The sequence below is a fragment of the Sus scrofa genome, chromosome 1, assembly GCF_054392235.1.
Source record: "Sus scrofa isolate SSC_HxYL_T2T_F1_AM1 chromosome 1, Sscrofa_HxYL_maternal_Yorkshire_Landrace_v2.0, whole genome shotgun sequence".
In the NCBI taxonomy this organism is placed as follows: domain Eukaryota; kingdom Metazoa; phylum Chordata; class Mammalia; order Artiodactyla; family Suidae; genus Sus; species Sus scrofa.
Window position 1 is genome coordinate 22,327,295 of NC_139383.1, and position 26,771 is coordinate 22,354,065.

Below are 26,771 nucleotides of genomic sequence, written 5' to 3' on the forward strand. Positions count from 1 at the left end.
AGGACTCTAGTTGCACCACAGGGTGAGTGGTGATGGAATTGCCCAGGAAGGTGAGCCTTTGAGAAAAGCAATGACCTGGGTTTTACATTTGCTGTGTCTATGATCATGTGTGGTCTATGGAAGGATCACTGGCTTGGGGAACAGAAAGAACCTGAGTTTCAATTTTACTTCTACGATTGATCACCTGCGTCGTTTTAGGTAAGTCACATAACCTCTGGGATCCTTAGTTTCCCTGGTCTGTGAACTGGGGGGTAGTTGTTACCAACTTGAAGTCAGTTGGTGAGGGGCAAAAGATAATTATGTAAAGCTCCTGACTCAAAGCCAGTTCTCAGATAAAGGGCAGATCATGACCACTGCCATGCTCTGCAGGCCGTCCTGAAACCTGCAGCCCAGGAGAGAGGCTGAAAATGCGGGCTTTGGAGTCAAGAGCATATAAAAGAACTGAGTTTACCCATGGGGCTGAGGCAGCATGTCCGTTCATTCATCCAAAATCACTTGTTGAGAGCTGGTGTGCCAAGTTCTGTGCAAGAACTAAGGAAGCCAAGGCGGAAAATGATTATTAGTCTCTGGCCTCAAGGATCTTAGCTTCTATGAGGGTGACACAGAGAAGGAAATCAAGAGTGTTTTGAATAAAGAAAGAATTGGGGACCAATCACTGTGTCCAGGTTTTTAAAACTGTGTGATATAACAGGTATTCATAAAAGGAAATATACTGTTTGATGAATTTTCATGAACTAAAAAGCAGATAAAAAATCTGGACATTATTAGCATTCTAAGGGCATTTCTCATTTCTTTTTCAACCACAAGGGTAACTGCTGACTTCTAATATATAGATTTTGCCAATTTTTGTACCTTATATGTATGAAATCATACGCTGTGTTTTTCTGCTGTTTCTGGCTTCTTTCACTTACCAGTATGTTAGCAACATTGATTCATGGTTTTGCATCTAAGAATCATTCAGTCTCATTGCTGTGTAGGATCTTATTGTATGAATTTACTGCAGTTTGTTCATTCAGCCATTGGTGAATTTGGGTTTTGTTTTCAGCCTATTACAAATAATGCTTCTGTGAATAGTTTTACATGCTTATTGAGTGTATACCCAGGGATGGAATTGGTAGATCTTAGCACTTGTACATATTTAGTGTTAGTAGTTAACAGCCACACACTTTTTCAAAATGCATGTGCCAATTGATACGCCTTTCAGCTGTGCATGAGGGTCCTCATTGCCCCTACCTTGCTGTGATATTTTTATCATTCTCATTTTGACCATTCTGGTTGTTATGTAGTGGTATAGACTTGTAGTATTAATTTTAGTTCTCTGATGGTTAATGACGTTGAACCCCTTGTCATATGTTTTTGGATATTTTATGCTGTTGTTTATAAAGTGCCCATTGCAGTATTTTGTTCACTTTTCTATTGGGCTTTCTGCCTTTTTGAAGCATCAGTATTAAACAATGAGAATTATTTCTTAGGGGCCTACCAAGAACTATTCTAGCATTGGAATCAGACAGGAAAACAATATAGTCATATTTTTGCCCTCATAATCTTGACCACTCTTTCCAAAAGCTTGGCTGTGCATAGGCATGAGCTGATAGACAGACGGAGGTGGGACCCAGAAAGCTTTTTATATAGATGTGGACCTCTTTATGTGTGCTGCCAAGATAAGAGTCATCAGAGAGGGAAAGATGGATGATGTAGAGGAATGGTGATCACTGATTCAGTGGGATCCTGGAGCCACCGGAGTGCTCCCAGCTCTGTTTTTTGGGGCAGAAAGAGGGGCAGCTAGGGAGCTGTGTTACTGAGTCGATGCATAGAGACTATACATGGAGGAAATTTTTCCTTGAAAAACTCATTGTTTTGTTCTGTTTTATTTGTGGCTTTTGTGAAGGAGAAGGCAAAGTCATTTTTCTGTAAAAATTGGATAATATTGAAGAAAATGGGGAGCACTTGGAGCTGCCTCTAGAGGAAGCCTGGACTGACCTGTGCCTTCAGAGGTGGTAACACCCACCTGAACCTGCAGAGGGCTCAGCGGAAGTGGCTGTCTCCCTAGTTGATGTTCCTCAGCCACTCCTGATGGGTGATATAGGACCCGAAGGAGGTTTAGGGGATCCGTACACTCAAGGACAAGGTGACAAGAGATGCTGGCAAGGATAAAGGCGATGTGGTTCCCAGTGGGCTCTAGGAGGGATAGTGAAAGGAGATTGGAAGAGGAGGGGGAGGAGAGGAAGGAACTGGAGGGAGGAGATAGGATGGATAGGGGTGGGGAGAGGAAGAGGTCCTGAACTATTGGAAAGGAGGGGCTGAGGAACAGCCTGGAAATGTGACAAGTTAGGCGATGTTATGACTTTGACTAGAGTAGCCTGTCCTGTTGACCCCAACAGACCTGACTTCCCTGTAAGGTGTTGTGGAAAAGGATCAACACTTACGTAAGCCAAGCACCTCTCAAAAGATGTCACGTGTTGAGGTTTAGCTTCTCTTCTGCATTATTAGTCAATGAATCTTTTTCATTAAATGAAGACTTTTGAAGAAATTCCATTTGAGTGTTTTCCTCTCGTATCAGCCATTGGTCCTTAGTTGGTTCAATTTATGTTGGTTTTAGATAATGAGCGTAAATATAGGGACACAGGCGGTGAGGTTTTACACTTCAGTAAGATGCTGAAAGTGAAGATTTGTTGCATCAAACACCTCCACTGCAATGGGGGGGGGTACATCCCTTTAAGCACTTAGGTTGGAAGTCTTCATTAGATCCATTTGGAGTCCTCATTTGATCCAACCCTCTTTTGTTGTTTGCTCATTGCTCCACATTGAAATAAATAATAGTGCGTGCTAAAATCTTTTGTTTAAATTTAGTACATAAGATGCATATTGTGTGATGCTCTCAGCTGAGGTCTAGAGAGTGAAGTTTATGTTTTGCTAAAACTAGCATATGCATATTGCTCAATTGAAAAGGCTAGAAATTGAGCTGTATCTAGGATTTAGCAGATTACAGATCTTATGATATATCCCAGCCTGTGCAGTTCACCAGGGCAGCTTGCTAAAAATGTAGATTTGGGGACCCCTCCCTGGAGGTAATGAAGTAGGTTGTCTGTAGACTCAGCTTTGAGAAACCTATAGAAGAGCTTCTAGTTTTGTAAGATTGCTCCACCCTGTCATTGTGACAAAAGAAACGAAATAAACAACAAGAAAGGGAAAATAGAAAATAAAAAAGATAAGGATAAAATAAGTTTGATGAGGGCAAGGAGAGAGACAAGAATTTGAGTCCTGAAGAAATCCGTCTATAAATTTCTGTTTTATAAGGCACCTTTCAAGGGATGTTATATAAAACCGTGGCGATTTTAAGATTACGAGTGAAAAACAATGTGAAGTATGCAAGACTGCATGAGAAAACTATCAAAAGATATTGTCTGTGAAGAGTCAAACTGGTTATAAATTCAAACTTCTTCAAATATTAAAATTAAAGTGTAGCAATACATTTTATTTTTTAAAAAAATTTTAAAAATTGTAATGTGTTGGACATGTTACTTGGGATAAATTTTGATCATAGAACAGGATTGTTACTATAAACAATTAAATTGGCTAATTTTATTTTCCTCCAGAATATCAGCTCATGCCAGTGAGTTATCAAGGCACCCTTCGCTCTCCAAGATAATTAGCCCTGTGCCTAGGGTCGTCGTGAAGATTCCTAGAGGAAGGGAGATAGCACTTAGAATAATGTAGTTTTAATAAGATTACAGAGAGCTTTATTATTCTCTGTTGAATCACCTGTCGCTGAATAATATATGGCGACTTGCTACAGAAATCAGACTCCTCCACCCCAAATCATAGCTGGAAGGTGAAACAGGACAAAGAGGTTATGAGGCTGACCTAAGGGAAGAGCTGACCAGCTGTGGAATAGGATGCTCCCCTCTGCTCTCTATTCCCTGACTGTTTCTCAATTGAGTGGAAGGCGTACAGGCTTTGAAGTCAGACCTTGAGTTCAACCCCCTGCTCCATCACTTCCTAGTTGTGACTCAGGCAAGTCACTAAACCTCTGTGAGCCTCGTGCCCCTGGTCTGCAGAGGGGAGTAGCATCAACTTGCCTGGCAGAGTTGTGGGCACTGGAGATCACGTGTGCTAAGGACCTGCCCAACAGCTAGCTGAACGTTATTTTTCTCATGATTATCCTTTGCCAGATTTCAAGGCAACTTGAATTACACACTTGCTGAATAGGAATACTAACGCAACTAATAATAGCAACCCTTTAACTGAAGGGTTCCATGTGCCAGGCATGCTTCCAAGTACACTACGCGTATGAGTATCTTATTTAATCTCCAAAACAGCCTGATGATGTAGGTATTACTGTTACTGCCGCCGAGGCTCCAGGAGTATAACCAACTTGCCCAGGGTCACCCAGTGAGTTTGTGGTGAAGCAGGTTTTCAAACCTGGGCACTTGTGACTCCGGATCCCACTTTCCTCGTTACTGGATTATTCCTGCTCCCCCCTGGCCACTTCAGGGATGTGGGACAGAGGATGAAAGGACTGGTTGTTTCACAAGAATTGTTTTTTGAATGGGGTGAGGATTTGCTTTCGGAATCATCACCATTCAGGTAGACATAGCGGAAGGGGCCAATACTCACCCATCACGAAACTCTGACGTGTGTTAGGAAGCCTTGCCGAGCCCCACTTTCCTTCTTTGTACAGTTGGTATACCTGTCAGGATTGGAGGGAGCATTTAAATGGGGATGATGACTGGTGAGCACAGCCCTGGTAGCCACCCCCATCTCTAATCTCTCCTCCCCACTCCCTTCTTAAGTAGCAGCCTGGCGCTGAGGACAGAGCCTTGGGGCATGCCTGCTTTCCTTTTCCATTTTAAACCAATGGGGTGCTGTGTTATTCAGCACTTCCATGTTTGAAACCAATCATATTATAACACAGGGTATTACAATCGATCCCCTTGAAAGGGGATGAAAATATTTGCTCACACACCTTACTGATCTAGTCCATACATCCAATAAACTGCCTTAGGTGACCACGTCACATTGGTCTTTTCATTGATTTGTGTTCTGTGTCTGGATAGGGGCACCCAGAGCACAGTCCCTTTAAGAACCACTAGCCCTCAGCAAAAATAACCTAGAGCAGCTCAGGTTACTGCCAGGCTCCGAAGACTCTTCAGGGGGTCAGGTTGCTTATTTCTCTGGCACCTACCTCAGCAAGGATGTAGGAGAACTTTCTTTATGTCAGCAGAGGGAGTCTGTGTGATTCTTTGCAATGGAGTCCCCACCTCTAGCTGGGTGCCCTCACCCACGACTTCTGAACTTGCCCCCTTCTTCCCGATAGGAAGGTTTTGGGTTGGACCACTTAAATAGCATTAAATTAATTGTGACCCTGTTCCTGGACCTGGAAGTAGGAACCTGTTTTTCCTATCAACCTTGAGTTTTGGACTGTTTCTTTGAAGAACAAAAACAAAAAGATAGCAAGAGCCATGAAAACAAACACACACCTGCCATCCCTGAAGTGAGAGCGTGGCAGTGCAGTGAGGGGAGGTCACAGGAGGACACGCCCTTTGCCCCGGACCCCCTGTGCCTGCACACCTCTGTCTCACCAGCCTTTCTTGTAGAGGAATGTTTTTACTGGCTGTACATAAGCCCAGGAACCAAAGGATAAACAGGGCCCAGTTCTTTATAAAGATAAACAAAAAACAAATGAAATTAACTCTTCAGTTGGGAGAGCATAGTGAGATCTCCTAAGAGGCAGTACAGCATGGGAGGGGGCAAAGAAGAGCTAGGGCTTAGACCATCTACTGAATTAGCTGAGCTGCAGACTGATAAGACTTTTACGGGTTAAATGGTATCTGTGAGTGACTCACCTTCTGTAATTGTCCTAGAAGGAAGGCAAAGCTCAGAGAGGTTGGATGACTTACCTAAAGTTACTCTGCTGGTTGTTATAGGTCTGGACCCACAGCCCAGGTGCACACATCATTGCTCTTCATCACACTGTAAAGACAGTGTAAAGAGTTACAATCTCTCCTAGTCCCTATTTCCTCATCTGGAAATGGGCATTCTACTACCTGGCGTAACTTCTTTGGAGAGTATTGCTAAGATCTGCTAAATGGGTGTGGACAGAAGCCCTTAAAAACTATTAAATTGCTTATTAATTAGTAGTAAATTATATACACATATGTGTATGATGAGATATGTGTGTGGTGTGATACCTAATGTTTTGTTAGAACTTTTGGGAGCATGTTAACAAAAATCTGGATTCTTCTTTGAAAATGTAAAGCACCATGAAATTACTAGGCATATAGTGATAAAAACTCTAAACTTAGAGTTGTTAACCTGACAGTTTTACCTACTATCATTAACATTACTTTATCATTCTGAAAAATGGGAATAATAAAAGATTATTGCCTTATCTTGAGTTGTCCTGAAGCTAACATTAAGAATATATGTGGAGTTCCCGTCCTGGCGCAGTGGTTAGCGAATCCGACTAGGAACCATGAGGTTGCGGGTTCAGTCCCTGCCCTTGCTCAGTGGGTTAACGATCCGGCGTTGCCGTGAGCTGTGGTGTAGGTTGCAGACGCGGCTTGGATCCCACGTTGCTGTGGCTCTGGTGTAGGCCGGTGGCTACAGCTGCGATTAGACCCCTAGCCTGGGAACCTCCATATGCCGCGGGAGCGGCCCAAAGAAATAGCAAAAAAAAAAAAAAAAAAAAAAAAAAAAAAGAATATATGTGAAGGGAGTTCCCGTCGTGGCTCAGTGGCTAATCCGATTAGGAACCGTGGGGTTGCGGGTTCGATCCCTGGCCTTGCTCAGTGGGTTAAGGATCCAGTGTTGCCGTGAGCTGTGGTGTAGGTTGCAGACACACCTCGGATCCTGCGTTGCTGTGGCTGTGGCGTAGTCCTGTGGCTACAGCTCCGATTTGATCCCTAGCCTGGGAAATTCTGTATGCCGTGGGAGCGGCCCAAGAAATGGCAAAAAGACAAAAAAAAAAAAAAAAAAAGTGAAAGTACTTCATGAAATGTAAAGAACAGAAGTGAATCATTTTTACCTAATATTGCAAGGGCCACAGACCCTGTTCATGTAGCACATGAAGTATGATTAAGGAGGTTGGTCATATATTCAAAAGCAGAATTCAACATTATCTGACCTGGGTTTCAGATGAAGACTATACAGATAATGATTGCAAAGAACTAATAAGTCCTTTTATTATAGTTTACAAATAGTAATCCTCTTTCTAATTATTCATCTTTTCCTATAGACATTTACTCAAGTTGTCAAGACATGCGAAGCGTAGTGCAGCTCATGCTTAAAGGACATTATTTACTGTAATAATATAGAAGGTAGGGATTTAAGTGTTATTTTTACAGCTGCCTCAGTTACCCCATTGGCACTAATATTTGTATGTCTGATATATCTCATTTGATTACTATAGAATATTTGTGAGTTCTAATTAATATTATCATTATCTGACAGATAAGAGATCACAGATTTTCGCAAGACCTCATGGACGGTGAATGGCAGAGCTAGGATTTAAGGCGAGGTCTTCTGGTCCCAAATCCTGTGTAATCCTTCTCTGTGTTGTTTTGGGGGTTCCATTCTGTGGACTCTCTTCTTCATTGGTTTCTTTCATTGATACAGTCATCCATTCAATGTGAATACTTATGTGGGACTGTCATACAATCTCATACTGCAGGACTAAATCTCTTTGGATAGAATGGATTTTTTAATGTCTGATTCCTTTAAATGAAGGAGAAGTATTGACCTTGATACTTGAACCTTGCTAAAAGACTGATTGGGGGTGGGTAGGGAGGAGACAAGCTCTTATGGGGGAACCACTGATGTAAGAGTTGAAATAAATCTTTGCTGTCTAATAAGGTAACCCCTCCCCTCAGTCTCATAGGACTGTTTACATTTAAATTAATTAAATTTAAAAATCAGTTTCTTGGTCACACAAACCACATTCCAAGTGTCAGTAGCCACCTACGGCTGTTGGCTACTCTAATGGATACCACAGATATATAGATATGTGTCTAGTTACTGAAATAGATAATTTTGATGTCTGATATGTGTTTGTATTTTGCACATTGGACATGAAATTGTTCTGTAAGCCATAGTAATAGGTAACATTTATTGAGCACTTTCTCTGTAACCAGTAGGCACATAATATATGTTATTCCATTTATTCCTAACACCATCTTTTATATTGGGAACCTAAAGTTCAGAGAGGTTATGTAATTGCCTAAGATATACTAGGGCTCTGGATTGTCACCAGTTTTCTTTAATTTTGGAACAAATGCTCTTCTGCTCTAGCATGCTGTCTTTTTATGTGGTCTAGCGGGACTACCTCAGGAGTGAACATTCTCAGTGCATTGTTTTATCGTTCAGTCCACTTACAGTTGTGCAAATGTGCCAGGCAGACACTCTGTTGGGAACAGGAGATGCAGCAGTCAGCATAGCACAGCCTCTGATCACGGAGACCCCCACATCGAGTAGAGAGTTCAGACATATGAAGAATAATTATGATGGTGGAGGATGATCTCTGGCACAGGACTGTGTGGTGCAACCATGAGTGGCTGGTTCAATCCCAGGAGTGCTGCAGTCAGCCTTATGTTTTACACTCCCTTTTAGTCATGCAGAGCCTTGTTTGAGAGGAAAGGGAGAACCTAGGATAGCTACTGTATTTACCTAAGTGAAGGAATGTTGAAGGCTAAAACTGAGGTCACAGTGGTGGAGTTAGAAGATTGACAAGAGAGAGAGGCAGCTTAGTAAAATTGTCGCCTTTGGTGATTAGAGCTGAGGGAGAGGAGCAGTTAAAGGTGACTTTCTCGTATTTACCTTGAGTACTTGGTGAATGTTTGGCCTCCCCAAAGAAGATTAGCTATGAGGAAAAGGTTGTGTATGAATGTGCGGTGTGTGGTGTATGGTGTGTGTGTGTGTGAGCAAACACCATCATGTATTATTGCAGGGTGGGAAAGAGGGAAGATGATGACGTAATTGACCACAAGCCCATCAGATGTCCAAAAGCAATCTTATTTGGCAGGTGGAAGAGGCTGCTATGAGACAATGACATCTTTTAAGAATGTAACTTAAAATATTAAAAATAAAACAATCCTGCTGCAAAACTAAGACTAAAAGGGAGATTTTAACCTTATAGTCTAAATATGATACATCTGGCCTAGGCTGGGCACAGAATAGTGACCTACGGATGTATTTTCCCATTTTTCTATTTAGTCACAACATGTAAAAATATTTATTACGGGATTCCAATAGCAGCAGCGAAGATAGATTTAAGTGTAGCTTCTAGGGAGCCTAATGTTGAAAAGGCAGATTTTTTTTTTTTTTTTGTAACATTTTATTTGATCTATGCCCTTCTTTCTTCCTAGATAATTAAAAATAATCTGTTTTTAATTTAGTGACCAGGTAATATGCTGTTTGATATTCCTAAAAGATAAAAGTTAGCAAGTTCTCTCTAACATAGGTTTTGCCAGTTCTTCATTTTAAGCAGTGGTTTATTTAATTGTCTTGCAAGAAAAAATAATCTCTTAAATTGAAATAATCATAATGATAGCATAGATAGATTCCAAACTAGGGTAAGGAAGTCTCATTTTCTTTAAAAACAAGAAATCAATTGTTCTGGCTGATAGTGCATTTAACAGGCGTGGAATTATTGAAACCAGGAGTGCTGAGGGAAATAATTTCTTCTGGAACTCAATCTGTGGTCTCTGGATTGAGAGTTATGTCTGTGCAATTTGAAACAGTGCCTGCTTTGGAGGTTGGCATTGTTTTAAAATTATCTGAGGATCCTCAATTCAGACTTGACCAGTGTAGACCACCATGACAGAAGGCTGTCAAAGGCATGGTGCAGGGTGAAACCTGATTATTTCTGTGTGGCTTGTCTTGTTTTGAGCCATTGAGAAACATGAGCTTCTGTAAAATTCGTGAAACATCTTTGGTTTCTGAGTCAGTTAACTTTAAGGATGTGCTTTCTTGGGCAAATATAGACATGTCTCATTATCTGTTTGTGTGTGTGTGTGTGTGTGTGTGTGTGCGTTTTCCAGTTTCTTAAAATTTTTTTCTCTATTCACTTTCCAATTGAATAATAAAAAGCCTTGTGAAATAAAATCCACTCTAGGTTTAATGTTTTATTATCTTGCATTGTGTGTTAGGAATTAACTACCGAACTGTTATTGGTTATTAATTAGGAACCTTGCAGTCCTTAGACCAGGAGGGTGTTTCTTCAGAATTGCTTAGCAGTAATCAACTAGAGGGCACCAGTGAACATTTCCTTTAGGTTCTTTAAATTAGGCCGCATACTGTTGACACCTATGCACAGGAGAGAAACGTGAATGCTTTGTGAAATCTCAGTCCTAAAAATAATTTCCACCTGTATTTATAGCAGTGTTATCATACTTGAGGAAGGTGCTGTAGAACCTACCAGTATAGGAAGAAAAATGTCATCGTGTTATGGTTCCTGGAGAGCTGCCCTCTAGAATAAAACCCTTCAGTTTGTTCAGAATTACAGTGATGTTGCTTGCAGGTCTTTGCCAGTTGTGTGGGTGGGATAGTTAATATCATTAAGCATTGAGATAAATTCTATCACAGAGAAGTGTTTTCTGGCTAATAATTAACTGGGTAACAATGAAAATCTGTCCACTATTAGGAAAAGATTGGTAATTAAGGCTTCAAAATAGGGCAGACAAGTAGGAAGTATTCCGGTTCTGAAGCAGAATTTTGTGTTCCATCCCAGCCCATTGCCTTTATGGTTCATTGTGTCGGCATATTTGCTTAGAAAAACTGGAAAGAGGACAATTTTAGATATTCAACTATTAAAATGTGCAAAAATCCAGCATTTTCTAATAGGAAAGCTATGTGTAAGACCTTCCTTCGCAGGGTAGCTGTGCATATGTTTGAGTGGGAGGAAAAAGAGAACAGATGACTTGAAAACTTAAAATTGTTACACTTAGAAAGTTATTTTCCTCCTCATAAAATACAGTAAAAAATAGGATTTCAGTCTGAGTTAACATCTTACTTCTCAATTAAATATTTGCTTATTGCATTTCACTGATTGATTCATTCATTCGCTTACGTTTTGGGCAAACAATAATGTGCTTACTGTGTGGAAAGTACCACAGTAGGTGTATCTAATACATGTGAGATTTATAGCTGTAAATGATCAAACCAATTCTGGAAATATATCATTGCAAATATGGTGTGCAAAATGTCCATTTCTTGGGAGAAACTTATAATTAAGCTTCACTCTACTTAAGACCATGTTTTAAAAGAATATAGCTGCAGAGCTGCCACCTGCGTTATATTCCTAACATATAGTTGGAAAGCACCTAATGTTCTCTTTCTTTGGATCGAGTAAGTATTAATGTTTGGGGAGCACGCTTTGAAAAAAGAGGAATTGTTACATGACAGAGAAGGTGAACACGAGAAAAGATTATGTGGCATTTTATATGGTGGCTGGTGGTACTGTTTAATGCTTATAAAGTTGTGTTAAAATTTACTAAACAGCTAGTTATTGCAGGAGCTTATTTAAACCAGCTATTTGTGGTTGTGTCTGTTGAGGAAGCTTCAACTTGAACTCTATCCAGCCACTTAACTGAAGCACAGTGACTTCAGGTCTCTTGTAAGAAAGTCTAAATGTAGGCTGTTGAATAATCCCTTTGAGGGCCCTGTAACTATTTTTATGCCTGGATATGCGTCATCAGTGGGTATTTTCTCTGGTGACTTGCTTACATCAGGTCTCCTACCATACATTCTATCAGTGAGTGACTTATGATTGATGGGAACCACGGCTGTTGTTTAGCTTATCTGTGACCTCAGCGAAACGGACAACAGGAATTTCCAGGCTGTTACATTCCCTGAATGCTTGAAGACAGGGGCTCCCGGAGTTGATCCAGGCAGGTAGCTGAGCGACATTATTCACCAGCGAAGGATGGGAGGAGGGACAAGAGAAGAAAGGGGAGTGAGAGGGAGGGGAGGGGAGGGGAGGTGGGGGGAATTCCTTTTGTGAACTGGCGGCAATTCTGGCTCAGCTGGTTCCTTCGTCCTGTCCTCCTCGGAGGCTGTGTTGTGCATTTCCTGAACCTGAGAAAGCAGCCCGGCAGAGCCTTGATGGAGGCACCGACTGACTCCATGGGGCTGGCGGGGGGAGGCATTGAGTTCTCCTTCATGAGTTAAGATTTTGTTTTTCCAGTCAGTCGGATCGATCCAGGAGCCACTGGACTAAGAGGATCCTGTAGAGAAGTAGGGACTTCGAATTGCAGGGGTAACAGCATTCCTGGTGATGTATAGGAATCAGTGCTGTCTTTCCTCTAGAAATGTTTGGAGGTGATTCTTCGGGAGAGTTTACCTGCACCTCCCACTGACATGTTTCGGGGAGTAGAACCCTGCATTGGAGACTGTGTGTAGAAATGAGTTATAACTGGATTCACAAAAATGTTTTCTCACTTTCTTCCTTTTCTTCACCTCTCTTACACAGGACAAGTAAGGTTCCTGCTGTAGCATGAGAGTTAGTCACCGGTGTTTTTGCAGCTACATTTGCTTTCGGATAAGTGTGTCCATCTCCTAAACTTTTTTCCTTGTCTCTGTCTTCCCATTTCCTTCTCTTCTTCCTCATCCTCTTCTTCCTCTCTCTCTTTCCCTGATGTTACTTTGTTTGCAGAATTAGTTCTTGATCTTTCGCCAAGTTAAAAAAGATCAGGTTCTGCACAGGTGGGGTGAGGTACACGTGTGACTCAAACCACTGCTGGTTTGCCCCTGTTCGCAGCCTATCCTTTTAGTGATTATTTTGCTGTTTAAGTGACAATTAGACAAAAGTAAAACACTCCTTTTAGTGTAATGCCCTTACATCATTTAAGCATTTAGGCAAAACAGGTGTTCGGATCTCTTAAGACTGTTTTTATTATGGGAAATAGAACATTTATTGATTTGGCTTGCCAAGTTTTATTCTCTCCTTTTTCCCTCTAAAACTGAAGGCATATACCCTTAATGTAACAGATGACTAAGTTTACTATTCATGTAACTAGTTTCTTAATGGCTTGCCTCCCAGGAACCACACTGGAAGATGTATCCCAGAGGCTAGGATCCTCAAACAAGTGCTCTGTGGGGTAAAAAATTCCAAGTGGGAAAGAGATGTTTATTTCTGCCCTTTGTACCTCATCCAATGCTACCAAGTGGGCGTGGACATTCACGATTGTTTTGGTAGTCTCATTTCTATCCTAATGGTAAAAGTCTCTCCGACTGTCAAGTCATATTATTTCGATTTAAGACATTTAAAATTCAGATGATTGAAGGAGAAAGACAAATGAATGCTGCCGTAAGCCTCATCTGCAGAGAAAAAAACCAAAACATTCTTTTCTTTCCTTTCAAAAAATTGCTTCTTAGATAAGCAGTGTGACTCATGACAAGCAATTTATAATTTGAAATTTGTGAAAGATTAAAATTCAGAACTCTATGAGTTTTGAGTCATTAGTAGTTGAATGAGTTAAGGCTTCATAATGGATCTTATTAGAAAGAAATCATTAAAATATTGGCGCGACTCATTGTTTATATTTATATCATTGTACTGTCCCCCAGGAGCCATTGGTGACTAGCTTTGCTTTCATAAAAGTAACATTATATGAAAAAGATACATTTGGGTGTTAGCTCAGATGATAAGATTCTTTTTTTGCCTTACATTGTAGGAGATGTTATTAGAAGCTATAAAATTCTTCTCTTTAAAATTCATGCATGCTTTTATGTGGAGGAGTGTGAGAGCAGAATCAAACATGTAGGAGGGTTATGTATTCTTCATTAAAAATATATTTCACAAAAGATTATAGTTTGTGTGGGAGGGAAATAGCTGCTTGTCTGTTGATTGCATTGTGCTTATTCCGTAAAAGAACTATTTGAGTTTAGGCAGGGTAACCTCATTTTGATAATCTGATGACTACTTCTGCTTGAAGAAGAGAATATAATTTCAAGGCTGGGTGCTGATGGGCAACAGTAATTATTCTCTTTTTGGTGGCGCTTAGCATGGAATCTGCTTTGGTATTTTTATAACTACATATGCAAATCTTTTCTCCCAACCCTTTCCCCCCCCTTCCTTTCCCCATGTGCAGAGCTTTCTGTCATCTTCTAGACTGTGACATTCCAAAGCTGTAATATCCAGTGATATCGGTGTATGACGCCGTGTAAATCTAAGTTAGAGCAAATTATGCCTTGAAGTGAAGTCTTTTTGTTAAAGCAGGTCCTTCACTGTGAGCAGATTCCACTGTATCCTTGGTTTCTATGGAGACACTTTGGTTCTTAGGGATGATCAGAACATTTGAATGTAGTAGGACTGATGGGTGTATTGGCTTTGGTCAGTGCAGCTGATGGAGTTTCCTAGTTAATATGTGATCCCTTCACTAAGTTTCCTGGTACAGGGGCATAGGGCAAACACCAGAAACCCACCTACAACACTAAGGTGATATGATACTTAAGATTACCTTCTCTCTCTCTCTCTCTCTTTTTTTCTATCTTGTTAAGGCCACACCTGCAGCATGTAGAGGTTCCCAGGCTAGGGATCCAATCGGAGCTGTAGCTCCAGCCTACACCACAGCCACAGCAATGCCAAATCTGAGCCATGTCTGCAACATACACCACAGCTCATGGCAGTGCCGGATCCTTACCCCCCTGAGCGACCTCATGGTTCCTAGTCGGATTCATGTCTGCTGTGCCACAACGGGAACTCCAAGATTACCTTCTTATAGGTACATTACTCCAATGTTCCACAAGGAAAAAAGAAACCCTCAAAGTTATGTAAAATTAGAATAACACCTAAATTTATTGTCAGGACAATTGAATGAGCCACATGTAAAGTTCGCTCTGGGAGAGTGTACAAAGATTTCATTTCAGGAAACTATATTCTTTTGTGAAATATATTTTTAATGAAGAATACATAACCCTCCTACATGTTTGAGTCTGCTCTCACACTCCTTCCACTTCTTACCTGTATAATTAGTATGTTAACAGCACTGAAGGAATTCTTTAGTGTGATGGATTCTTCTTAATGATTTTTCAATTTTACAAGGCTTTGTATTTTATTGTCATCATTTTACAGATGAGGAGTATGAGGTCTAATAAACTGAGGGGATTTATACTCAAAATTACCTGTTGTATTGACAGCAGCTAAGGATAGGCCCTCCCCTTTGGAGCTTTCCTGATGGAGCTTAGGAGCTGGAAGGGTCAGAGTTCATGGGTGTGGAATCGGGAGAGCGCTGGGTGACAGTGGGCCCAGTCCTCCAGCGGCCCTGGTAATGCTCACAGAACTCTGCTCGTTAGTTCAGGCAAGGTTTGCAGCTTAGAATGTCTTGTCTTCCTCCAGTGATGGCTGTGTGGATCCACTGTCATGTCCTCAGATGTCTGCAACAGGATGTCATCATCTGAGTCCCCATAGTACGCATTCCTGTTTCACGGTGGCTTGTACAGCGGGAGAGGAGAAGCTCAGTGGTAGATGCAAATCACCGTGGACCACAGGGGATGGAGAGCAGTACTGTTCTTATGGAGATGCTTTATTCTACTCTTTTCGCTTAGCGTGAAAGATGATCCATTTTCTATAAAATGAAGAATCCAGATGCCGTATTTCTGGATACAAATGATGGAACTCAGGTCCAAGAATTTTCATCAAAGCATCCTTCCAACTTATTGAAGTTAGATGATGCTCTCTGATGGCCTCAGAACTAAGGGATGGGCAGGACTCCCCTCTAAGAAGCCGTGTAGGGGAATTCTTGCTGTGTCTTAAACAGGTTACTGTAATTAGCTTCTCAACATTGCCTTGCTGTAGAATTTCATCTAAAAATATCCGCCTTTCCAAACCTTAAGATTTTATTGGACATTTAAAAATTCTTGACATGGAGACTTATAGATATTTCAACAACTAATTGCCCACACATTTCTATAAAATTGCAGCATGACTTCTGTCTGAACTGGGGAAAGTCATATTGAAAATGGTTTCTGTCTTTAATTTGGGTTGGTTTTATGTGAGTGGAGGTCTTTGTAAGGCCACAGAACATAATCCAATAAATAATTTATCTTCCTCTTGACGGAATATGTTTAAGAGAGACCTGGGATATGTAGTACCAACCGTGAAAAAGACCCGTGCCTTTCAACCATAAAGTATAAGATGGAAACCTCTGTCCTCAAGAATCTTGAGTCTAGTATGGAGAGAAAATGGCATGAGTCCCATGCTCGATCCAGACTGAGTGCTGGAGGCATCAAGGGTGACTGAAGTTTGAGCCCCAGTGGCTCAAGAAAGGGATCAGGGTCCCCACAACATAAGGCAGAATCACTGGAGTGAAGACCAATTTGATTGTATAAAACTTCTCTGTCCATATAGAGATGTGAGGCACCTGCCATTATGATCGTGACTTTGAGTTGTGTCTGGGCGTTGATGAGGGTAGAACACGATGGAACCCAGTTGTGGGCTGAACGTTGCCTGGAGACATAGTCAGAGTCAAAGCCATTTTGGCTAAAGGGGCAGGTTTGGGTCAAGGTCTCAGCAGAGTATGTCCATTTCCCCTATTTGCAATGAAGTGCAGAAGCAAACCTTTCTCCCTTTTGCGGAAGACTCTCTTCAAGGAAGAGCACCAAATGCCTTTAAAGGTGTAGAGCACTCAGGCCTCAGAGAGCCTGGACTTTGAAAGGCGGCGATGATCCCCGAGAAAAGAGGCTTCTTTGTCGTTAATGTAGGACACATTGGTGACTGTGTCCGGTGGCAAAGGCTTGCCTGTTAGTCCCACTTGAGGCTCAGCTGTCTCCACTGGGAGGGTCCAATTCCTCTCTGACCTTTGTTCCTTCTCACTGGAGTTTTTGTTTTTGTTTTTTTGATGAGGCTTCACCTCCTGGAGCAGTTATGGGAATCTTGGCAGGAGGGTTGAATTTGGGCCCTAGTGAGAATAATTGAAATATCTCAAAGTACTCTTGTGTTTGTTGGTGGGAATGGATTTCTGTTGGAGAGAGAACAAAAAGAGAGTATAGGAGAGCTGGGGAAATAGTCTAATTTGGGGGACAGGAAGAAAAACAGAATCTAGTAAAGAGGAGTGTTGAGGGGAAGGTGGAAACCAAGAATAAAAGGTAATAGGAGAGGGAGTTCCTGTTGTGGCTCAGCGGGACATAGGTTTGATCCCTGACCCTGGTAAGTGGGTTAAGGATCCGGTGTGGCTGTGAGCTGTGGTGTAGTGCAGATACGGCTCAGATTCGGTGTTGCTGTGGCTGTGGCGTAGGCTGGCAGCTGCAGCTCCAATTTGACCACTAGCTTGGGAACTTCCATATGCCACGGGTGTGGCCCTGAAAGACAAAAACAAAAACAAAACAAAACAAAAAAGTAATAGAGATGGATTATAGACTTTCCATATACCATTGGTTTTATTCATTTGATGTGTATTGAGGGTGTTCTATATGACAGGCCCTGTGCTGGCTTCTGTGGATGCAGTAGTGAACCATAATCATCCTTGTCCTCAAAGAAGCCATTGGAAGCCAGCGATCACTGCCCATATGGCACAGCTGAGTGACTTGCTGGTGTTTCAATGTAACCCAGAGAAACAGGGAAAGCAGCCTGTAGGGTGAGCCAGGTTGGGAGAGGGGCAGAGGGGGGAAGACGGAGGGACGTGAGGAGAGGAGGAGACTGGAAGGCTGGTGAGGGTGTTCCTGACCGTGTGCCCCACGGCCCCTGGACAACTGGAGTCCAAAGCCTGGGAAGGCTGAGATCAAGGAACTAGCAGCCAACATGCGGGCAAAGAACCTCCTCAGCAGCTGTCAGGAAGTGAAGAACCTTTGGAGAAAGAAGTCTGGCCTCAGCAAGGGGGGATCTGAGTTTGAGATAGAGGAGAAAGAAGCAAGTCCAGAAGGATGGTAAATTTAGGATGGTAGTGGAGGGCTGAAGAGGCTGAGTGACTGAGTTGATTCCAATGGTAGCTCATGTACTGTTCATCTCTAATGTATTATTATCCCCGATGCTCAACGTTTGTGTTCTTACAAAAAAACTTTGCTATTGCATATTTCAGCTGCCACCACCCTAAAAAGCTTTTACTGTGTCACACCTGATCTCCTCAGCTTTCTAGATGATGCTCTTCACTGACATGACTCTACCTGTGATCAACTGCTCAGTCCACTCAAGGCTCATCCTCCCATTTTTAATAGGTTACTCTGAAGATCTTGAACCTTCACTGGCAACCCCATGCCTATACTTAAAAGGATGCGCTCCTCCCTAGAAAGTCCTAGGATCTCTACTACTTAGAATTTCACGATTCACTGATTGACAGTGCCAGCCAGCTAGAAAGTCATGTGCATATTTTCAGTGCTCTGCTTCAGAAGTAGGACGCATCGCTTCTGCCCATAATTTATTGCTCAGATCTAGGTATATAGTTAATCTTGCCTAGTTATAAGAACTGGAATATAAATTGGATATCTGGTGAGTAGCACTGAGCCCTATCTGGGTTTGTGGAAAATGGAGATTTCCATTTTCATAAGACTTTGTAATATACCATGGGCTTCATGTATATAACCTTACAAAACCCATGTGGTGAACATGACAAATGTTCCTATCTTTCTAAATTTGTAAATGACATAAGAGAGGATCAGACAGGTTAAATGATATGCCCAGAGCCGCACAGAATTCATGAATGGCAGAGCTAGGAGTAGAAATTGGGGGCTTCGAAGTTCAAGTTCAGGGTGCTTTGCACCACCCCATGGCCTCACCTTGCCTGTGGAGCCCCATCTCCACGTTTACCCCGTGATCTCTGTAATTAGGATGCTCAGTGGTCAACATGCCTTCAGTTCCAGCAGGAGTGCACAGAGACCTCTCAGCATCATTTTAGTCCTGTTCTGTCTGCTGCGAATGATGAGAAGTTGTGATCTAGAGCTGTCAACTGAGACACATTTCCTGGCTGTTTTTCCCTTGGATTGGGAAAAGTCTTGTCTCCTGCCAGGACATCTGGGGAGGCGCTGAAAAACACTCTGTAGTTCCCTGATGTCATCCTCAGTGCCTGCTTGTCCCATGGGACTTGGAGAGGGTTGTCATTGATTTTGCAGTGGTTTTCTGGGGCAGCTTTTGACCGCTAACAGGACTCCTCTTCCTCCTTTGTCTGCCTGCTCTCTCCAGTAAGGTCTACCTCTGAAGCACACTTTGCCTTTTTTTTTTTTTTTTTTTTTTGGTCTTTTTTTTTAGATGTGCATCCACAGCATATGGAAGTTCCCAGGCTAGCCACCAAATGGGAGCTGTAGCCACTGGCCTACACCACAGCCACAGCAACGCCACATCCCAGCCACATCTGAGACCTACAATACAGCTCACGGCAACTCCAGATCCTTAACCCACTGAGCTGGGCCAGGGAGGGAACCCTCGTCCTCATGGATACTAGCCGCGTTCGTTACCACTGAGCCACGACGGGAACTCCCACTTTGCCTTTTCACCCAGAGGAACTAATGGTGTGAAAACTTGTTTAGACTTGTATTCTTATTTGTTATATTAATGAATGTATAGATTTGTTGCCATTTAGGCAGGGATAGTTCCGGGAAATACTGTATACAGCAGGAGGTAGAGCTGTGCTTTGAACTCCTTGTTCAAATCAGGAACATTTGTTAGCAATGCAATGATTAATGAGTCGGTGTGAATGTGATTTTAGAGTACGCTCTAGTTCCATCGTTTCCTCATTGTTCTGAAGCCAGTATGATTGGGATTTTGACAGTTTGGGAGGCAGTTTACTGCATCAGAAGTTTAGATGATATAAAAAATATGCCTGATAAGTGTCTAGGATATCAAGAATTGCGTCCACTCCTGTAAAAATTGATGTAGGAAATATGGGCTTGAGGATTAGTTAAAATGAGGTATTGGCAGAGTGCTGTATATCCTCGGGGATTCCACTATAAGATACACACAGACACACACAGACACACAGACACACAGACACACACACACACACACATGGACACGGACACACACATCTGGCAGGTGTTTGGAAATTGTGACCCTGAATCCTTAAAGTTGGGTTTCTGCTAATGACGGGTGCATCTTTCCAATGAGAAAAGCTTAAGAAGAATAGTAGCAATACTGTTTTGTAAAATAAAGTATTTTATAACCCTCATTGTTTTTTACTCCCTTGTAACAGTGTGTTCCTCCTGGAGACAATCGCATACTTCTCAGGAAGCTGAGATGGGTATCTCTTAACTTGTCTAGTGCCTTCCATATGTTGGAATTAAGGCCAGTAAAGGTATCGGGTGGAATATGAAGGATTCAACTGCCAAACTCTGGATTATTTTCCCTTTACTCTCTTTAATTTACCCAGGGTATTATGACATACAGAATATTGGAATGAGATAGAATTTGGAAAGCGTTTTAGGGAGGCAGCAAGTTATGTAAATTCTCAGTGGAAATATATCTGGAATGGAATTTCAATCCTGAATTCTTAATGTTGTATTATTTACCTCCTAGGTAATTTTTAAAAAGTTTTTTATTGTTTTTATTAAGTGTTTTTTATATATCATGGGAAGTATTGATTTATATTTGTGATCTTATATTCTTCATTGGCTCTCAGTTATAATTAGCTGGTTCTTAGTTAAAAATAATTAGACATAAATGTACTCTGAGAGGTTGTTAGCATACCTGTTGGGCTGTACAACAAAAGATGGTAAAGAAGACAAACATATATTTTATCTAAAGTATTAGCAAAATGAAAAGAAGCCTGCTTATAATATATAAAGAGAACAAAAATATGGAAAGTTGATGTGTTATAGATACCTTTATCCCAGTCTTTTTAACTGGAGATATTAGGTGACATATCCTATAACAGGATTTTTCAAAAGTGCTTACTTAGCCTTTTTGTATTTTACCACATTACTTCTCTCCTACTCTGTTAAATGACTTTTGATATGAGTGGCACTCGGTTTGAAGTCATTCTCACTGCTCTGGTGCTGTAAGCTCTTTAGAGCTGCCCCCCGGGGCCCATTCACCTCCATTCCCGCCCCCTCCAAAGCAGGTTCTCATTATGATGCAGCTGGAGACCATGGCATCTTCCACCTTGAACTGATCTTGTACACCATCCGGTAACTCTACAATAACTCACTTAGAGCACCCCTCTTTCTGGCTCAAAATTCCTCAGAGTGTCTTCATTGTTTACAAGATGAGAGGCAGCTTAGAGTCAAAAAATAGCACAGGAAGTGGAATCCAGAGATCTGCTTTTAAATTGCTGGGACTGGAAACATCAGTGTTCACCACCACTCCTCAAATTTGTCCCTACTACTATCTCAAGTTCTTCATTTCCCATACATCTTGCCAAAGCCAGTGGTCGTTCTTTGTCTTCCTGTTTTAAACTCTTAACAGTGTCTGGAACAGTTGACCATCACCTTACTTCATGAAATGCCTGATTGTCCCAGCTTCCCTGACCCTGCACTTGCAAGGCTCTTTGTCTGCCTTATCTTCTCAATCTCCTTTGCTGGTCTTCACCTAAGAGTTGTAGTCCCCTGTGACTCGGTCCTAAATCTGTGTATCTTCTTTATCTAAACTCTCTAGCGATATCAACAATTGAATGTTTTCAAATATTATTTATATGCTGATAATTTTCAAAGTTTTATATTTATGAAAGAATTTTCCCCTAAGTTCACAACTTGAATACCTCCTCAGTATGTGCCCTTGCTCTCTGATGGAATATCGAAGTTAGGAAAGTCAAAAAAGAAACTACTGGAGTTCCTTGGTAGCCCGGAGGTTAAGGATTTGGTGTTGTCACTACTGCGACTTGGGTTCCATCCCTGGCCTGGAAACTTCTGAATGCCATGGATGTGGCCAAAAATAAGGGGAGGTGGGGGAACTCTGACTGTCCCCCTGCAATAGCTCTGTCCCCCAACCTAACTTGGCCCATTTCAGTAACTAGAACCATCATGCCCCTCAATGCTCAGGCCTAAATTTCAGGATTCATTTCCCTCCTTTTGGTTTCCGATTCGGTGCAACAAATCCTTTGGCTTTCTCTCCAAAATAAACGCTGAATGAGAGGTTATCTTACTGTCTCATCTGCCGTAGCCTCAATTCAAGCCTCCAGCATCTGGCCTAGTCTCCTGCAAGAGCTTGCTTCCTTGACCTCACACTCCCCAGAGTCACCTAGTAGGTATGAATCGAATAATGCATTCCCTTGCTACCAGTTTTCCAGTATACTTTTATTACACTTGGAATAAAATGCAGGCTCTTTACTGTGCCCTGCAGGGCTCTGCTGTTCTGAGCTTATGTTCCTCCATAGGCCCCATTCCCTATCAGGCTCAATATCAGCCTTCGTTCTATTCCTTAAACTTTCTAATAAGCTGTTCCTGTCTTGATCTTGCATTTACTGTTTTGCCTGCCTGGAATGCTGTTAACCCACACCTTCTGAGGTATGGCTCCTTTTCCTTGTTCAAATCCCAGTTCTAGTTTTCCTTCTTTGGAGAGATCATCTGTGACCCACATTGAGCAGTTTCTTCTCTCTAGCACCAGTGTCCTGATGTCACACTCTTGTCTTCATAGAACTCATCAGAACCTGAAATGATCTATTTATTTATTTACATACTTTTTTTTTTTTTTTTTTTTTTTTTTTTTTTTTTTTTTTTATGGTCACACCTGAGGCAAATGGAAGTTCCCAGGCTATGGGCTATGGGTTGAATATAACTGCATCTGCCGTCTTACACCACAGCCACAGCATGCTGGATCTGAGCCGAGTCTGTGACCTACTCCAAAGCTCATGGCAATGCTGGATCCTTAATCCACTAAGTGAGGCTAGGGATCAAACCTGTGTCCTCATGGATACTAGTCAGATTCGTTTCTGCTGAGCCATGACAGGGAACTCCTATGCTGGGTTCTTAATCTGATGAGCCACAAGGGGAACTCCTGCAATGATCAGTTTAATTGTTTCTTTGTTTTTTGGCCTGACTCTCCCCACTCTCGACTCTGAGGTCAATGGCATTTTGCCTCAGCCCTCTGCATCTCAGGGCCCAGGAAATGGTGCATAGTGGGCACTTCAGAGTTTTTGTGGACTCATTCACCTCCTTGAGCCCAGTTCCTTATCTGTTAAATAAAGGTGTTAGGACAGGTGACTGCCAAACCGGCCCAGCCTAGATAGTTTTAATTCTTATCATGTCTCCAGCCCTTTGATGGCGTCCTCTTGGCCTCCTTAATGTCCTGTGCATGGGCCTTGTTTCAGGTCCTCGGGCCTTTGCTCACTCTCTTCCTTCCTGAATGCCCTTCCCCTCTTCCATGCTAGCCAAATTCCTTACGGATTTTCCTTCTCTGTTTATCTATACCCCTCAGAGAGGAATGTAATTGTTTTTATGTGTACATGTCTTGCCTGTGCTGCTTGATGGTTGGCATGTAAGCATGGGGCTCTAATTTAAGTTAGAAACTTTTGAATCCCCACGGTAGCTATTTATGGTGCTAGGCTAGAGCACACTTAGTACCTGCCTTATAACTCAGTAATAAGGGCGTGATGTCCCAAAACACTGATTTCAGAACAATAAGAATGTTTGGACAGTTTTACTGATTTACTTGGAACAAAACAGATTTTTTTCAAAAAGCAACCAAATACGTATATCTTTATTAAGACTGAACTGGAGGAAAAAAGTCTGAAAATGGAAATTTAGGCTTATGATGATGTGGTATTTTGCAAACAGTTTAAGCAATCTTACCAGAAAAAGTTCAAATGTATTCATAGATATTTGAAAAGACAGATGAATGAGCATTGTTTTTATTATTAACTGAAGTTAGAGCTTGAGCTGGGTTTTTAATTTGGTATGGTTTGTTCAGGTATTAGGAATTTAGAGAAGCTCTATGAAAATATCCCGCCTACACAGTTTGAATATCCACTTCCTGCTTATCTTCGGAACAGCTTGGTTCTTTTAATAGCAAATGGCTGAGTGGAGGGGAACCATTTGTAGTGGGTGAATTTAGGTACAGTGTGTCCTCCCATTCTGAGCAGAAGTCATGCTAACTGCTCAAGGATTGGTGCAAATGTGTTTGCTTTTTGCTGTTGGCCAGATCCCTGAAAACGCCCTATTTTAGAAGTTTCCTACCTATTTGTATACAAGTAGAATTATTACTGGTTGAATTTTTTTTTTTTAATTTAGGAGCTAGAGAACACCTCATCTCTTCTTTTTATAAATATGTAGATTTATTATGTCCTTGTAGAAGCTATTCTTCAAATTTCCGAAGGCTAGAATAGGAAGAGTTGGTATGCTATATGATCAGGTATATATACAAGTGGTAAATTCCTCTTAATCTAAAGTGGCTGGAAAAATGTATGCTCAAAATTAAGAGTAATCATACATCCCATTTTTGGATTAACTGTTTTCAAAGAATTCAGTCAAAAATACTTACAGTATTTTAGATTTATTTTTAATAAGATAAAAGGCACTTAGTAGCCCATGGTAATCATTGTGTACATCAAGTATTGGTGAAGAGTATTATTCTAAATAATGCCTGTGATTGGATTAATTCTCAGTCTATCCCAGAACTTGCTGTTTTGCATAAATGGCTTGTTTTCAAGGCGTCCATTTCTTTTGGAAAAGTAAAGATGAGAAAACAAGTCTGCTTCTATAAATATCTTGTTTGGGGTGAATAGCAATTTTTTTTTTTTTTTCCCCAGTGAATAGACGCAATGGATTTCCCGAAAGGTTGCTGCAGTTTTGCATAGGAGAGCTGGGAGAACACTTGTTAGGTGTACTGCTGAGTGTTGGAGGCTGGTGAAGTTTGTTCTGTGTTCTTATACAGCAGCCTCATGCCGGGGTCCAAGCTGTGTGGTATCTGTAAAAAGATTTGCTGTGCAATGCTTTTGGGTTGGCATTCAAACTTCCTTTTAGGGGAGCCTTGCTGATACGGGTGGTGGAAAAGTTGTGTCCTATGGCTGCAGGTGTGACCGGGTTAGATCCCTTGGGGAATTAATACCTACCGAGGCTGGGAATGGGGAGACGGGGGATACAGGGAAACAGTGGATTTAGGGTAACTTAGTTATAAAGTGTAGGAACCATTGGGATGAAACGTTGAAAAATGTCAGGTGGGAAATTTATGAACCAGTAAGAAACCGAGTACTGCATGACATCTCCCTGTAACCCTCAAAACTGGCCATAAAATGGCTTACTTCTGTTTCCGCAAAAGGGTCAATATTTAATTCAGACCTATGTGTTTAGATAAATCACAGTATCTCTTTAGTTTTGTTCTGGTAGGATGACTTGGACTTTCTCCTTTTGTTCTTAGGTGAAGATGTGAATGCCCTTTAAAGGATATTCTGTGATATTCTGGGGGGTTTTCTTTCTTTTTATTTTTCTTCTTCTGGTGAGTTCACTGGCTTGTCATTCCCCAGACTTAGCAGCCTCTGGTGTTTCACGCGATAGTACTGTAGTTTTTCACTACCCCTTTGCTTGAACAAAAGAAGGCATCAGAGGGAGAAAGGTTTATGAAATCACAGTCCATCTTGATGAATTTTTGCCAGCAGCTGCCCCCACTTGGGTTTTGTGCTTGGTCGGGTCGTAACTGTTGGGGGATGAGTGCTGCTTTTTGGAAGTGGTTCCAAAGACTCATTGTTCCAGACATCGGACATCCTTATGTTTTTCAGGTTCTACGGTACTTGGTCTAAAGCAGATTAATTACTAAACTCTCAGTGAATAATTAACCATTTGACTTGTTCCCAAGTTACATACTCACTGGGTTAGAAATGATTTCCCAAACTACTGAAGATAAGAGAAGGCTATTCCTGGTTTCACAATGCTCCCATTGTTACCGATGTGTGTGTGTGTGTGTGTGTGTTTGTGTGTTTGTGTGTGTGTGTATGTGTGTGTGTGTGTTTGTGTGTGTGTGTGTGTGTGACATCAGCTGATACCTACGCACTGGTCCAGCTACTCAAACCACTTCCTGGGGTTTTCTCGGGTAATGGCAGTGATTCAGAAGATACCACAGTAGTTTGAGCGGACTGCTCCCTGTGTGTAACACTGGGCCTGAATGACTGGGAGCTGTGAAGTTCAAAAGGAGCATTTTTGTTGCTCTGCTATTAAATCTGTAGTTTGCTTTTGCTCAAAGTTCCATTTCAGATGAGTTTAGGGTTGCTTGACTATGTGCTTTCAAATATATATTTATATAATATATATTTATATTTAATACATAAGTATATATTAGTATATAAATAATATACATTTATATTCAAAATATATTTGTATATGAATATATTTAAAATGTAGTCTTTATTTATTTATTTATTTTTCGCCGTGCCTGTGGCATGCGGAAGTTCCCAGGCTAGGGCTCAAACAGCCACAGCTGTGACCTGAGCTGCCGCAGTGACAACACTGCATCCTTAACCGGCTGAGCCACCAGAGAATTCCTCAACAGTATATTTTTAAAGATCGTTTTTTTAATGGTAGTGGACTAATGCCTAATTTCCACCACTTAACCAGTCCACGCTTTAGTTGAGGTCCTCTATGTACCATTTCCTATTGGAGGTTTGAGGAGAGATAGGTAACGGTAAATCGTTTCTGACAAGGCTGTCATTTGTAGCCATTCAAGAGGTACCAGTAACTGGAAAGATAAGAGATCCCAAAGTGGAGGGGCCAACGTGGGTGCTGATGAATTCCATAAACATTTGCAGTTTTACTTTTATAAATATGTATCTCTGTGATTTTTATGAATCACTGATAGTTTATGAATCTTATCACACCGTGTGTTCTGTAAGGTAAATTTCGTATTTTTAAGATTTAATTTGCAGTAGAAAGATGCAGATCGAGTTTTTGTAAAACTTTAGTTTTGTAAAACTTTTGTTTGTTTTATT

General features: G+C 41.4%; 1 protein-coding gene across 36 annotated transcripts in view; it reads left to right on the forward strand.

The window, feature by feature from the left end:
* Positions 1-26,771, forward strand: part of HIVEP2 (HIVEP zinc finger 2) — a 196,329-nt gene that overhangs the window by 48,093 nt on the left and 121,465 nt on the right. The window contains exon 1 of one of the 36 annotated variants that reach the window (XM_085024621.1): positions 11,696-11,889. The exons of the other annotated variants lie outside the window; for them this stretch is intronic. The gene's annotated coding sequence lies outside the window, so the exon portion shown is untranslated. Of the gene's footprint in view, positions 1-11,695; positions 11,890-26,771 lie in introns of those variants that run through there. 36 annotated transcript variants of the gene reach the window in all.